This window comes from Pongo pygmaeus, chromosome 7 (assembly GCF_028885625.2).
Source record: "Pongo pygmaeus isolate AG05252 chromosome 7, NHGRI_mPonPyg2-v2.0_pri, whole genome shotgun sequence".
NCBI classification, from domain to species: domain Eukaryota; kingdom Metazoa; phylum Chordata; class Mammalia; order Primates; family Hominidae; genus Pongo; species Pongo pygmaeus.
In genome coordinates, this window is record NC_072380.2 from 22,504,435 (window position 1) to 22,519,466 (window position 15,032).

The following is a 15,032-nucleotide window of genomic DNA, read 5'->3' on the forward strand; positions in this document are numbered from 1 at the left end:
TTTGATTTTTAGTGGAAACGAGGTCTTGTTAAGTTGCCCAGGCTGGTCTCGAACTCCAGGGCTCAAGCAATCCTCCTGCCTAGGCCTCCGAAAGTGCTGGGATGACAGGCGTGAGCCATTGCACCCGGACTCTCTAGATGTTTTTCTACAACCGGTTTACTTATAGATCTGTGGAACACTGAGGTTCCCTAAGAATAAACTCAGGCAATAATCCACACAGGTTTTCACAAATCCATTCGTGTGACACAAAGCCATCAGGAATCTCCCAGAGGAGGCTCCTGAACAAGGAGTTTTCTTGATGAAGTAATTCTAAATGAGTTGCTCTTTTTTTTTTTTTTTGAGATGGAGTCTCACTCTGTTGCCCAGGCTGGAGTGCAGTGGTGTGATCTCAGCTCATTGCAACCTCCGCCTCCCAGGTTCAAGCAATTCTCTTGCTTCAGCCTCCGAAGTAGCTGGGATTCAGGCATGTGCCTCCAGGCACAGCTAATTTTTGTGTTTTTAGTAGAGATGGGGTTTCGCCGTGTTGGCCAGGCTGGTCTTGAATTCCTGACCTCAGGTGATCCACCCACCACGGCCTCCCACAGTGCTGGGATTACAGGCGTGAGCCACCGCGATCAGACAATGTGCTCTCTTAGAATATGGTTTGTCGGGGCCGGGTGCAGTGGCTCATGCCTGTAATCCCAGCACTTTGGGAGGCCAAGACAGGGGGATCACCTGAGGTTGGGAGTTCGAGACCAGCATGGCCAACATGGAGAAACCCTGTCTCTACCAAAAATACAAAATTAGCCGGGTGTGGTGGCACACGCCTGTAATCCTAGCTACTCGGGAGGCTGAGGCAGGAGAATCGCTTGAACCCGGGAGGTGGAGGTTGCGGTGAGCTGAGATCACGCCATTGCACTCCAGCCTGGGCAACAAGAGAACAAGAGCGAAACTCTATCTCGAAAAGAAAAAAATAGGGTTTGTCTTCCTGTATTTGGCTAACATTTTAAACGCATCAAAATCAAAGAATGACTCAAGCTAATTAATAGGACATTCACCCCAAAATTTGATGTCAACCTTTGGGTTTTAAGAAGGAAAACAACTAATTCAATAAAGGGAATGATTTTCTTGCTTAAAATAAAGGATTAGGTCTTTAATTATAAATGCTAGTAAGGAAAAAAAAAAAAAGAAAACTCTTTGATCTTGAGTATCCTCCCAGAATAGGTGATTCTTTCAAGTGGCATCTTCTCTATAACTTCTTGAAGTTTATAAAAACAAGCTCTTTTGAAGCCATTGTCTGATTGTATTCTATAGATGTGGCCCTTGAAGTGAAATATCTTACGTTGCCAAATTCACACAATTTAAACATTTAGTGAGTCTGCAAATATTGTAGGATTCTTTATTCTCTTGATTCTCTTGAAAATCAAAAGAACAGGAGAGAGAGATGGAATTTACATTTTTCTTTTCTGGGAAAGCCGATTAAAAAAAGGGATCATACTGATTTTTCAGTATACATGATTCAGTGAAATAGTCTAACTAAAAGTGCAGGTAAAATCTAAACAGACTGGGTGTGGTGGCTCACACCTGCAATCCCAGTGCATTGGGAGGTTGCGACAGGAGGATTGCTTGAAGCCAGTATTTGAGACCAGCCTGGGCAACAGTGAGACCTGTCTCTACAAAAAATAAAAATCTGGCCTGGTGCGGTGGCTCATGCCTATAATCCTAACACTTTGGGAGGCTGAGGTGGGTGGATCACCTGAGGTCAGGAGTTCGAGACCAGCCTGACCAACATGGGGAAACCCCCGTTTATGAAAAATACAAAATTAGCTGGGTGTTGTGGCGCATTCCTGTAATCCCAGTTACTTGAGAGGCTGAGGCAGGGGAATCACTTGAACCCAGGAGGCAAAGGTTGCAGTGAGCTGAAATTGTGCCATTGCACTCCAGCCTGGGCAACAAGAGTGAAACTGTCTCAAAATAAAGTAAAAATCTAAACAGAGATCTCAATATCATCTTTATTTGACTTTAAGGTATATTCCTACAAATCCGTTTTTCTAATAATGCTCAACTTAGCTTAGTAGAAAATAATTTTGTGTTCCTCGGTTCGTATGTTCTTTTTTTTTTTTTTGAGACTGAGTCTCACTCTGTTGCCCAGGCTGTAGTGCAGTGGTGCGATCTCGGCTCACTGCAACCTCTGCCTCCCGGGTTCAAGCGATTCTCCTGCCTCACCCTCCCGAGTAGTGGGATTACAGGTGCGTGCCACCACACCCACCTAATTTTTGTATTTTTGGTAGAGACGGGGTTTTCACCATGTTGCCCAGGCTGGTCTCGATCTCTTGACCTTGTGATCCGCCCGGCTCGGCCTCCCAAAGTGCTGGGATTACAGGCATGAGCCACTGCGCCCGGCCGGTTCATATGTTCTTTTAACATTTTGTTTGAAATGTAGGCTGACTGCATGGAAGACTGCCTTGATCTGATGATTTTGTTTTTTCACTGAAAAACTTAAAGCAGCCTTGTAAACTAGTTTAAATGGGAGAATCCTTGGAAAAGTGTTGATGTTTGCTAATTTTTGAGCAAACGAAGGTAAGAACCAATGCAAACCTACTTCCCCAGAGTTCTGCATTGTGTCTTTGTCTTCAAAAAGAACACAGAATGGCCAGGCATGGTGGCTCACGCCTGTAATCCCAGTACTTTGGGAGGCCAAGGCAGGTGAATCGTGAGGTGAGGAGATTGAGACCATCCTGGCTAACACAGTGAAACCCCGTCTCTACTAAAAATACAAAAAATTGGCTGGGCGTGGTGGTGGGCACCTGTGGTCCCAGCTACTCGGGAGGCTGAGGCAGGAGAATGGCATGAACCCGGGGGGCAGAGCTTGCAGTGAGCCAAGATCACGCCACTGCACTCCAGCCTAGGCGACAGAACCAGACTCCATCTCAAAAAAAAAAAAAAAAAACCACAGGATTTTGCATCCATAAGAATGGATTCATGTCAATTCCATCATTGACTATCTGTGTGATCTCTAACATGTTTAACCTCTCTGCACCTCAATATTTTTATGAAGTAGAAATTATAATTTTATACTGCCTACCTTATAAGGTAGGTATAAGCATAATGAGAAGTAAATATGCAAAATGTTTTATAAATTAAAGCTCTGTACTAGTAGTAATTAACATTTTGTTCTTTGGATTCCTTTGGGAATCTGAAAAATACATGATTGCTCATACACATTCATAGCATGTGTAAATATACTCCAACCTTTAATTTCATTTATAATTGGGAGCAGCATGGGGACAGGAGGTAGACAAGAAGGGAATGATCTCCTGAAGCCCCTGTGCCCCAGGTGAAAAACTTCTGCTGCGGACAAGAGTAAGATGAAATCCATTCATTCAACAAATTGTTGAGCTCCAACTCTGCCAGGTATGGCATGACATAGCAGTGAACAAGATAAAGATCCTTCCCTTAAGGAATGAGGGGAAATAAACAAAAACCAAGTGCTTCAGATAAATTAATACAGGGGAGTGAGGTAGAGAATGGGCAGACAGGGATAGAGGTGATCAGGAAAGGGCTCTAACCAGATGACATTTGAGTTGAGCTTTGTGACTGTAGAAGAATGTTCCAAGCCAAAGGGCCAGCCAACGCAAGAATGCTGAGACAGAAATAAGCTTCATCTATTTGAGGCCAGTATGTGTAAACAGCAGAAACAAGGCCAGTCTGTCTGGACTGCAGCAGACATGGGGGAAGAAGTTTGGTGGGAGCTCAAAGTTGACAGGAGTCAGACCACTTCGGGAAAGGAGAAGACATTTGTTTTTGTTTGTTTGTTTTAGAGATGGGGTCATAGGTCACTGCAGCTTCAAACTCCTGGACTCAAGAGATCCTCCCACCTCAACCAGCCTGGCTAATTTAATTTTATTTTTTAGAGACGGGGTCTCACTAAATTGCCCAGTCTGGCCTCCAACTCCTGGGCTCAAGTAATCCTGCTGCCTCAGCCTCCCAGAGTGCTGGGATTAGAGGTGTGGGCCATCGCCCTTGGACCACACGAGGGTTTTAACCAGAGGAATGACAAATCAGTTTTATGCTTTAAATTTAGAAAGATCTGCTGTATGGGAAAATAGACGGTAGCGGGAGGAAGTTGACAGGATACAGTGTGTGGAAAGGCGTCCCTGATTCTAAATTTTTGGCCCAAGCAACTTGAATGCCAGTGTTGTTTACCTTGGTATCTTACCTGTGGAACCATCAACTGTGTTATGTAGTGGTTGCCACCATTTTCTCCTGTTCTGCAGTGATGCAAACAACAGTCGCAAGCAGGAAGTGACGGCAGCTTTGGGGCTCCCAATTCTTTTTTTTTTTTCTTTTTGGAGACAGGGTCTTGCTCTGTCATCCAGGCTGGAGTGCAGTGGCGTGATCTCAGCTCGCTGCAAACTCCACCTCCTGGGTTCAAGCCATTCTCGTTTCAACCTCCTGTGTAGTTGGGATTACAAGCCTGTGCCATCACGCCCAGCTAATCGTTGTATTTTTAGGAGAAACAAGGTTTTACCATGTTGGCCAGGCTGGTCTTTAACTCCTGGCCTCAAGTGATCCACCCATCTCGGCCTCCCAAAGTGCTGGGATTATAGGGGCGAGCTGCCGCAGCCGGTCTGGAACTCCCAATTTTTTTTTGATGGAGTCTCGCTCTGTTGCCCAGGCTGGAGTGCAGTGGCACGATCTCAGCTCATTGCAACCTCCGCCTCCTGGGTTCAAACAATTCTCCTGCCTCAGCCTCCTGAGTAGCTGGGACTACAGGCGCATGCCACCACACCTGGCTAATTTTTTGTATTTTTAGTAGAGACAAGGTTTCACTGTGTTAGCCAGGATAGTCTTGATCGCCTGACCTCATGATCCACCTGCCTCAGCCTCCCAAAGTGCTGGGATTACAGGCGTGAGCCACTGCGCCCAGCCGACTCAGTCATCTTTTTAGATCACAAGACTGTGGGAGGGACAGGTCATTCCAAAGTAATTTAATCAAAACTAAATGCACTCATAGAAAGATATGAATTAAAATATATGATAAAATATAAATATGATATAGTACATGTTATAAATAATTTATGTAGTGCTTTTTTTTTTGAGACGGAGTTTCGCTCTTTGTTGCCCAGGCTGGAGTACAATGGCACGATCTTGGCTCACCGCAACCTCCGCCTCCCAGGTTCAAGCGATTCTACTGCCTCAGCCTCCCCAGTAGCTGGAATTACAGGCATGCACCACCACCACACGGCTAATTTTGTATTTTTAGTAGAGATGGGGTTTCTCCACGTTGGTCAGGCTGGTCTCAAACTCCCGACCTCAGGTGATCTGCCCGCCTCAGCCTCCCAAAGTGCTGGGATTACAGGTGTGAGCCACCGTGCCTGGCCTATGTAGTGCTTTTCATATAAAATTGCAGATTATACATTATAAAATGCCTTTTTTTGTGTGTGGCTATTTTAGAAATGCTCATTTTACTCTAGTTTTTAAAATATTCTACAGTTCTCTTACCTGCATTTAACACAGAAGTTTAACATTTAACGGCTTCATATAAATAGAAACTGACGCCAGGTTACTCTCACACAACAGTGGAAACAAGGATTCCCTGTGCTTTTGTTAAATTAAAAGTGTTCATAATTATGTCTCAGAGGAGCTGGTCATTAATTGAGGTTTAGGAAGTGCTTAGGGAGTTTCATGAGGAAATACACCAAAGCTCACAAGCCCTGCAAGAAGGAAACCCAGATTTGAAGAAATGTGTAGAAATGATAGTTAAACATGAATCTTGTTTAACTATTTATGTCTTCTGACTGACCAATGCAGAAAATTAAAAAAAGTGGGGGGATACAAAATTCACCAAGTGGACATCTGGCCAGGTGGTGAGGTCCACCAGCTGAATGAAAGTGGGCTCTCCAGTGATTGCTGAGAATTGTTAATGTCTAAAAACACCACCACACCAGCAATGAACTTAAATCTAAGTTGTTATGGAAAACAATTGTTTGGGAAGGGAGCTCAATTAGAGCTTTCTTCTTTTTAAATTTTCATGGAGTGGCTCTAGATGTTTTGTTTGTTTTTGTTTTAATCAGAAAAGACATTGAGAAAGCAATGAATGTTTAACTCTATTGGAACTAGGCCATTAAAAGAAAAGAGCAGCCGGTACAGTGGCTCATGCCTCTAATCCCAACACTTTGTGAGGCCAAGGTGGGAGGATCGCTTTAGTCCAGGAGTTCCAGACCAGAGTGGGCAACATAGGAAGACCCCCCCATCTCTAAAAAAAGAAAAAAATAGCTGGACATGGCAGTGGCATGCCTGTGGTCCCAGCTACTTGGGAGGCTGAGGTTGGAGGCTCACCTGAGCCCAGGGAGATAGAGGCTGCAGTGAGCTATGATCATGCCACTGCACTCCAGCTTGGGCGACAGAGCAAGACCCTGTCTTAATAAATAAACGTATAAATAAATAGGTGAAGATAAAGAAAAGTGCTTCCTTCTTTCTTTTTCTTTCACTCGCTCTCTCTTTCTCTCTGCTCCCTCCCTCCCTTCTCTCTCTCTCTTCTTCCTCCTTCCCTTTTTCCTCTCTCTCTTTTTCTCTCTTTCTTTCTTTCTTTTAGAACAGGGTCTTGCTCTGCCACCCAGGCTGTAGTGTGGTGGTATGATCATGGTTCACTTCAGCCTCAACTCCCTGGGTCCAAGTGATCCTCCTACCTCGGCCTCCCGAGTAGCTGGGACCACAGGTGTTCACCACCATGCCCAGCTAATTTTTGTTTTGTTTTGTTTTTGAGATGGAGTCCTGCTCTTGTTGTCCAGGCTGGAGTGCAATGGCATGATCTCAGCTCATTGCAACCTCCGGCTCCCAGGTTCAAGTGATTCTCCTGTCTCAGCCTCCCAAGTAGCTGGGATTACAGGCACCCGCCACAACGCCCGGCTAATTTTTTTTTTTTTTTTTTTTGTAGAGACGGGTTTTTACCATGTTGGACAGGTTGGTCTCGAACTCCTGACCTCAGGTGATCCACCCACCTCAGCCTCGCAAAGTGCTGGGATTATAGGCATGAGCCATCGTGCTCGGCCACCTGGCTAATTTTTTTAAAAAAGTTTTGGTAAAGACGGGGTCTCCCTATGTCATTGCCCAGGGCGGTCTGGAACTCCTGGGCTCAAGCGATCCTTGTGCCTCAGCCTCCCAAAGTGCTGGGATTACAGTCATGGGCCACTGCACCTGGCCTTATTTTCACCTATTTATATAGCAATACTTTCTCACCATAGAAAATTGGAAAGATAAAGAAATTTTTTTTTTTTATTACACCACCAAGTGATGGCTGCTGTTCACATTTTTTTCCTTGATAGATTATGCTCAGTGAGGGTATGAATTATGTCAGTTTTGGTTCGTTTCCATATCCTTAACACAGTGCCTGGCACATAGTCCACACCTAATTCATACTTGTTGAATGAGTATATTAATATTTTCTTTAGGTCTTTTATTTTTAAAGAAATGGAGTCTTGCTATGTTGTCCAGGCTGGAGTGCAGTGGCTATTCACAGGTAAGAAAATAGTGTAATATGATCTCAAACTCCTGGGCTCAATAGATCCTCCTGCCTCAGCCTCCCAAGCAGCTGGGACTACAGGTGAATCCTACTATGCCTGGCTTAAGGCTTTTATTTTATGCTTTTTTTTTTTTTTTTTTTTTTTGAGACAGGGTCTCACTCTGTCACCAAGGCTGGAGTGCAGTGATGCGATCTTGGCTCACTGCCGCCTTGACCTCAGAGACCGCCCACCTCAGAGACCGCCCACCTCAGAGACCGCCCACCTCAGCCTCCCAGGCAATCCGCCCATCTCAGCCTCCCAAGTAGCTGGGACCACAGGCGCAAGCCACCACACCCAGCTAATTTTTTTGTATTTTTTATAAAGACGGGGTTTCATCATATTGCCCAAGCTGGTCTCAACCTCCTGAGCTCAAGTGATCTTCCCGCCTTGGCCTCCAAAGTGCTGAGATTACTGGCGTGAGCCACTGCGCCCGGCCATGTTTATGTTTTTGTTTTTTTAGATGGAGTTTCGCTCTGTTGCCCGGGCTGGAGTGCAATGGTGCCATCTCGGCTCACTGCAACCTCTGCCTCTTGGGTTGAAGCGATTCTCCTGTCTAAGCCTCCCGAGTAACTAAGCCAGCCATGTTTGTTAATAAAAATGGGGACAATACTGTATATGTATGTTATATTTTAGCTTTTTCGCTTTTCAGTATCTCCTGAGGCTTTTCTCATGTCATCAAATATTTTTCTAATTTAAAATATGGTATTTCCTAACTGCATGATGTTCCATTCAATCATATTTCATGTAACCATTTTTCCTATACAGATGAAATCATATAGTAGATATAATTTTGTGGCTTGCTTCTTTTGCTCAACATAATGTATTTTAGAGGTTCATTCATGTTGTTGCCTGTAGCAGTAATTATTTCTCTTTTATTAGCTGAATAGTATTCCATTCTATGGAATTTTACAATTAACGTCTAAAAAAAATAATGAACTGCTTATAGGAAGGAAGCTGGGTGCTCTTTTCCACAGCACACATACTAAAATAGGAATGATACAGAGAAGATTAGCATGGCTCCTGTGCAAGGATGACACACACATTTGTGAAGCATTAAAAGAAAAAAAAAGAAGGAAACTGAGGGTCAGGGAAAGAAGTGAGAATTTACTTTACTTGTACATACTTTTGCAGTATTTAATTTTTTTCTTTTCTTTTCTTTTTTTTTTTTTGATACAGAGTCTCACTCGCCCAGGCTGGAGTGCAGTGGTACAATCTCGGCTCACTGCAACCTCCGCCTCCTGAGTTCAAGCAATTTTCCTGCCCCAGCCTCCTGAGTAGCTGAGACTACAGGTGTGCGCCACCACGCCTGGCTAATTTTTTGTATTTTTAGCAGAGATGGGGGTCTCACTATGTTGGCCAGGCTGGCCTCGAACTCCTGACCTCAGGTGATCCACCCACCTCGGCCTCCCAAAGTGCTGGGATTACAGGCATGAGCATCATGCCCAGCCTTTAATTTTGTTAAACCATGGGCATGTGTTACTTTTAAAAATATATATTTAAAGGATTTAAAAAATCCTGAGAGCAGAGTTGGGTTCGAGTTGTACTTTCAACTACCTGTGTGACAGTGGGTAAGTGGCTTGATGCCTCTGGACTCATTTCCCTCACCTGTAATATAATAAGGTTAGTCCATATGAATCCTTGGTCTTTGGCCTCTTGGATACTCCAATTGGCCAGTTATCTTTTGAATCAAACTTTATCTAGTGAGGCATACTAAATTATTACATATAAGAAATGGAGGTGATTAGTGATTCATTATATCCACAAACACCTACTGAGTAACCACAATATAAATGGGCCATGTTAGAAACTGGAAATATAGGCTGGGTGCAGTGGCTCATGTCTGTAAATCCCAGCACTTTAGGAGGCAGGCCGATGTGGGAGGACTGCTTGAGGCCAGGAGTTCCAGACAGCCTGGGCAACATAGCAAGGCCCCATCTCTACAAAAAAATTAAAAAATTAGCTGGGCGTAGTGGTGTGGGTCTATAGTCCCAGCTACTCAGGAGGCTGAGGTGGGAGGATCACTACAGGCCAGGAGTTGGAGGCTGCAGTGAGCTATGACGGTGCCACTACACTCTAGACTGGGCAACAGAGAAGATCCTGTCTCAAAATACATAAATAAATGGCAATTTTTTACAAAGAAGAAACTGGATATAGTCTCTGCCTTAATAGTCTAGGTGGGGAAAACAGCCACATGGGAATAAATAATATCCATCATGCATTAGGTGGTTGATCTGTTTACGAAACACTTTTGGTCCACAGAGGAAGGCTTTACCTCTACCTGGATGGATTAAGAAAGGCTTCAGAGAGGTGATTATAACAAGGCTGGATCTTAAGGCCATGGCTGAACCTGTGAGTCGAAGTAGAGAAGGAAGGGTGTTTCCAGGCTATAAGGATCAAATATCCAAAGGAGTGGAGCCCTGAACATATCTACTATATTCCAACCCCATGCCTCTGTACAGCTTGCCCAACCTAGGACACCTCCCTTCCTCCTTGCTCTTCACATCCCATCCTTCCTTGGAGAGCCGCAGCCCTGAAAAAACATAGCAAATGGTTTCAAGTGGCCGGCCTAAAAGGTCTCATGGGGCTACAGACAGAGAGAAGCTGTAGAGGTGAGTCAGGGTCAGGCTGGGAAGGAGCTGTTGGGCCAGGTTATAGGCTTTGAACTCGATCCCAAGGGCACCAGCGAGCCACTGAAGGGAGATGAGGAGCAGAGTCAATAGTCAGATTTTCTGTACAAAGTTGACTCTGGGCCGGGCATGGTGGCTCACACCTGTAATCCCAGTACTTTGGGAGGCTGAGGCAGGAGCATGACTTGAGGCCAGGAGTTGGAGCCCAGCCTGGGCAACATTGCAAGACTGAGTCTCTACAAAAAATTTAAAAACTTAGGCGGGTATAGTGGTGTACACCTGTAGTCTCAGCTACTCAGGAGGCTAAGGTGGAAGGATTGCTTGAGCCTGGGAGATTGAGGCTGCAGTGAGCTGTAATCATGCCACTGTACTCCGGCCTGGGGCACAGAGTGAGATCCTGTCTCAAAAAAAAAAAAGTTGATTCTGAGGTCAGTGTGGACAATGGATTGAGAGGTCAAGAACAAAGACTCAGGGACCTGTTAAGAGGCTGATGCAGCAGAGGGTTAGCCCCTATTCACTCCCAGCCTTTATGCCCTGAGAATAGCTGATTCTATTATAGAATCAGTTGAGATGGATTCCCGTAGACAGCAAGACACGTTCCCTGTGTCCGCCCCAAACAGCCCAAAGTCTTTTGAAACCTCTACTAGGATGGGAAAGCACCAATGCGATGGGTGAAGGTTTCTGGTGGTCTCAGCTTATACAGATCAAAGCCTTTCCAACCTAGTTTCCTTCCGGAGAAATCCATGGATCTAACGCCCTCTTCCAAACACAGAGATAGAAAGTGAGGAGAACTATTAGGAGCAGTGCTGGACACAAGGGCTGCAATCCCAGCTATCGGGAGGCTGAGGCAGGGAGAACTGCTTGAACCTGGGAGGCGAAGGTTGCAGTGAACCTAGATTGTGCTACTGCACTCCAGCCTGGACAGCCTGGGTGACAGAGTGAGACTCCGTCTCAATTAAAAAAAAAGAAAAAGAAAAAGAAAAGAAAACATTGCAAACCAATGGGAAGGGATGTATTATTCAATAATAGTAATGGAAAAATTAACCAACTACTGTATTTAGATCTCAAGTTGGGGCCATCTCATAACATCCAAATAAAATGAACCTCATTTAATGTGTTCCTATAGTTCAGTCTGTTCTCACAGCAAGCTCTGGAGCCTGAGTTGTACCACAAAGATATTCTTACCTTGAGGCAAACTTAGTCTGACCTGGAGGCCCTGATAGCCATTGCCCCTAGGACTGGGGGAGGGATGGTCATAACTCCTTAGGGGAGGGGGCGCCCATTCAACCTAAGGCAATTCTCTGGAGAAGGGGCAGCAATGAACTGTCAGCCACCAGCCCTCAAGAAACAGGCAGAGTACGGTAGCTCATGCCTATAATCCCAGTACTTTCAGAGGCCGACGCAGGAGGATCACTTGAGCCCAGCAGTTCAAGGCTTCAGTGAGCTATGATGGCACCACTTCACTCCAGCCTGGGCAACAGAGCAAGACCTAATCTCTCTCTTTAAAAAAAAAAAAAAAACAGCAACCAGAAGATGGTTATCCCTCATGGTGAAGGGGATCTGGGCAGGGCATCCCCGCCTCTGCTACAGGGAGGGCCTATTAATATTATCATCCCCACGTTACAAAAGAGGAAAGCAAGGCCTGAGAAGTGAAGGAACTTACCCATGCCCACAGCTGGAAGTGATGGTATCAAGGTCTGTTGGGTGTCACTGGTTGTTGCTAGAAGACTAAGCAGCTATTGAAACAGAGGACCAGCAAGGAACTTGGAGAAAGGCAGAGCTACTGAGTGAATCTCCTTAGAAAGGGGTGGGGAAGTCCGAGGTGGGCAGATCACGAGGTCAGGAAATCGAGACCACCCTGGCCAACATGGTGAAACCCCATCTCTACTAAAAATACTAAAAATACAAAAAAATTAGCTGGGTGTGGTGGCACGCGACTGTAGTCCCAGCTACTCGGGAGGCTTAGGAAGGAGAATCACTTGAACCCGGGAGATGGAGGTTGCAGTGAGCTGAGATCACGCCATTGCTCTCCAGCCTGGTGACGGAGTGAGACTCTGTCTCAAAAAAAAAAAAAAAGTGGGGGTGGGGACGCGAAGGGACAGGGCTGCAAGTTGCTTACAATTACTTTGCTAAAGCCAAGCTACAGAATGACATCTGGATTCTGTAAATTAATGTATACCATGCTTGAGGACTCATGCTGCATATTCCACGTGGTGCTATAGAAAAAGCTCAGGTACTGCATGTCTCTTGATGATCATGGTGTTCACTAAGCCTCCTACCAGCTGTGTGACTTTGGGCAAGTTTCTTCACATCTCTGTGCCTCAGTTTCCTTATCTGTAAAATGGGGATAATCATATAAATGGGGTTGGTGTGAGGATTGAATGAGTTAGTATTTGTGGGGTTTTTTTGTTTTGTTTTTGAGATAGATGGAGTCTGTCTCTGTGCCCAGGCTGGAATGCGGTGGCACCATCTTGGCTCTCTGCAACCTCTGCCTCCCGGGTTCGAGCGATTATCCTGCCTCAGCGTCCCGAGTAGCTGGGACTACGGGCGCCCACGACTACGCCCAGCTAATTTTTGTATGGGTTTTTGCCACGTTGGCCAGGCTGGTCTCAAACTCCTGACCTCAGGTGATTCGCCCACCTCAGCCTTCCAAAGTGCTGGGATTACAGGCATTAGCCACTGTGCCCGGCCTGCAACGTTTTCTTTTTCTTTTTCTTTTTTTTCTTCTTTTTTTTGGAGACAGTCTCGCTCTGTCACCCAGGCTAGAGTGCCGGGGTGTAATCTTGGCTCACTGGAACCTCTGCCTCTCAGATTCAAGCGATTCTCCTCTCTCAGCCCCTCGAGTAGCTGGGATTACAGGCGTGTGCCACCATGCTCGGCTAATTTTTGTATTTTTAGTAGAGACGGGGTTTCACCACGTTGGCCAGGCTGTTTTCAAACCCCTGACTTCAGGTGATCTGCCTGCCTTGGCCTCCCAAAGTGCTGGGATTACAGGCGTGAGCCACCTTGCCCGGCCCGCAATGTTTTTTTTTTTCTTTATTTTATTTTATTTTTTATTTTATTTTATTTTTTTGAGACGGAGTCTCGCTCTATCGCCCAGGCTGGAGAGGTGCAGGGGCGCGATCTCGGCTCACTGCAAGCTCCGCCTCCCGGGTTCACGCCATTCTCCTGCCTTAGTCTTCCAAATAGCTAGGACTACAGGCGCCTGCCACCACGCCCGGCTAATTTTTTTGTATTTTTAGTAGAGACGGGGTTGCACCGTGTTAGCCAGGATGGTCTCGATCTCCTGACCTCGTGATCCGCCCACCTCGGCCTCCCAAAGTGCTGGGATTACAGGCGTGAGCCACTGCACCCGGCCTTTTTTTTTTTTTTTTTTTTTGCTGGCCCGCAATGTTTTCTTAAACTTTTTATTTTTAGCTATCCTGTTGAGGTTCTTCCAGACGAATTTTAGCCTCTGACCCAGGGGTACGATTTGATAGGCGTGGAGTTCTGGTTACTTCTTAAATGAAGAGCTTCCCCAGGATATCTGAACAATTCTCTTGGGTGGAAGCCTCAAGGATCATGAAAACGAAAACCAAATTCTATTTGGCTCCTAAAGTCCTCTTGCCTCCTGCGGCTACCATCAAAGAGCTATGGTCAAAATTCCAAGGGCTAATTCAGGGTCTGATTCTACTATATATCCCCAGACCGCCTATACATAAATCTATATTATTGGAGATTTACGCTTAATCCTATAATCTTTTAGCTAGGAGCTGTCCAGTGGAATTTTCTGGATGTCCAATAAGGTAGCCGCATGTAGCTGTTGAACACTTGAAATGTGGCTAGTCCCCTAGAGGAACGGGATTAATTTAAATTTACATAGCTACATGTAACCACTCATTGGTCACTGCGGTAATTGTTAAGACTGCATATGTTTTATTGGATATGTTTTATTGGAACTTGCATATGTTTTATTGGACATCAGTTTCAATATTTCATTTGCATTGCTAAAAGTCAAAATCCTTTTGACTTTGCCAGTTACTCAGTGAGAGGACAGTTGGAGCCAGTTTCTGTTCTAGGCTTACAGTTTTAAGGACAGATAAAGGTTAGTTTTTAACCTCGAGATTAACAGACTGTTAACTTTCTACGGACTTGCCCATGGGGTTCCACAGTGAGCCTGGGCCGGGGAGGCAGGTAACTGTGTCAGGGGGAAGAAAAAGGGGGCTTCTAGCTGGGCAGGTGACACACAGGGCATAGGAAGAGGTCAGTTCCTGTAGCCGAGGAGGAATGGCCCGGGGGTCCCAGGAGCAGAGATCTCCCTTCTCTTCGATGCGGAAAGTGAGGAGGGAGCAGGGCCTTGCTCAGAAACGGAGCTCCCCCAATCCCCCACCGCCCTAGCTACTGTACTGGAACTAGGATGGACACGAAAGTCCTTCTCACTGTATTAACTGCACTCAACACGCAGGAAAGATGAAGCGAGGGGGTTTAAATGTGTGGGTTTGCTGAATGACCCACAAAAACTGAAGGAGCGCGGCCGGACTGATCACACTCCTTGAGACAAAGCGAGTGGGAGACTCAGAGGTGAGGAGGGAGGTCGCCTGTGGGATAGGACTGGGAGGTCAGGGGTTCTCGGCGAGGCGGTCCCAGGAGGCGGCGCGGAGCGGCTGCGAGGCCGCAGGGCCGGGTCGCAAGATGGCCGCGGCCGGGCTGGCCTCCCGCGCGGGTCGCGCGGGCCACGCAGGCGGGTTTCAGATGTTCCGGGCCCGGGTAGGGGCTGGCAGGAGAGAAGGGGCCGGCTGCGGGGAGGGCTGACTGAGAAGAAGCGAAAATAGGCGGTTAGCAGCAGGGGCCCGGAGCCGGAGGAGCCGAGAGCAACGCGTGC

General features: G+C 46.1%; 1 non-coding gene across 1 annotated transcript; it reads left to right on the top strand.

Annotated features, from left to right (window-relative positions):
- Window positions 1-8,502: 8,502 nt before the first annotated feature.
- Window positions 8,503-8,609, top strand: LOC129043247 (U6 spliceosomal RNA). Its single transcript, XR_008504353.2, has one exon. It is a non-coding gene; the product is annotated as a U6 spliceosomal RNA (small nuclear RNA).
- The last annotated feature ends 6,423 nt before the right edge of the window (window positions 8,610-15,032 follow it).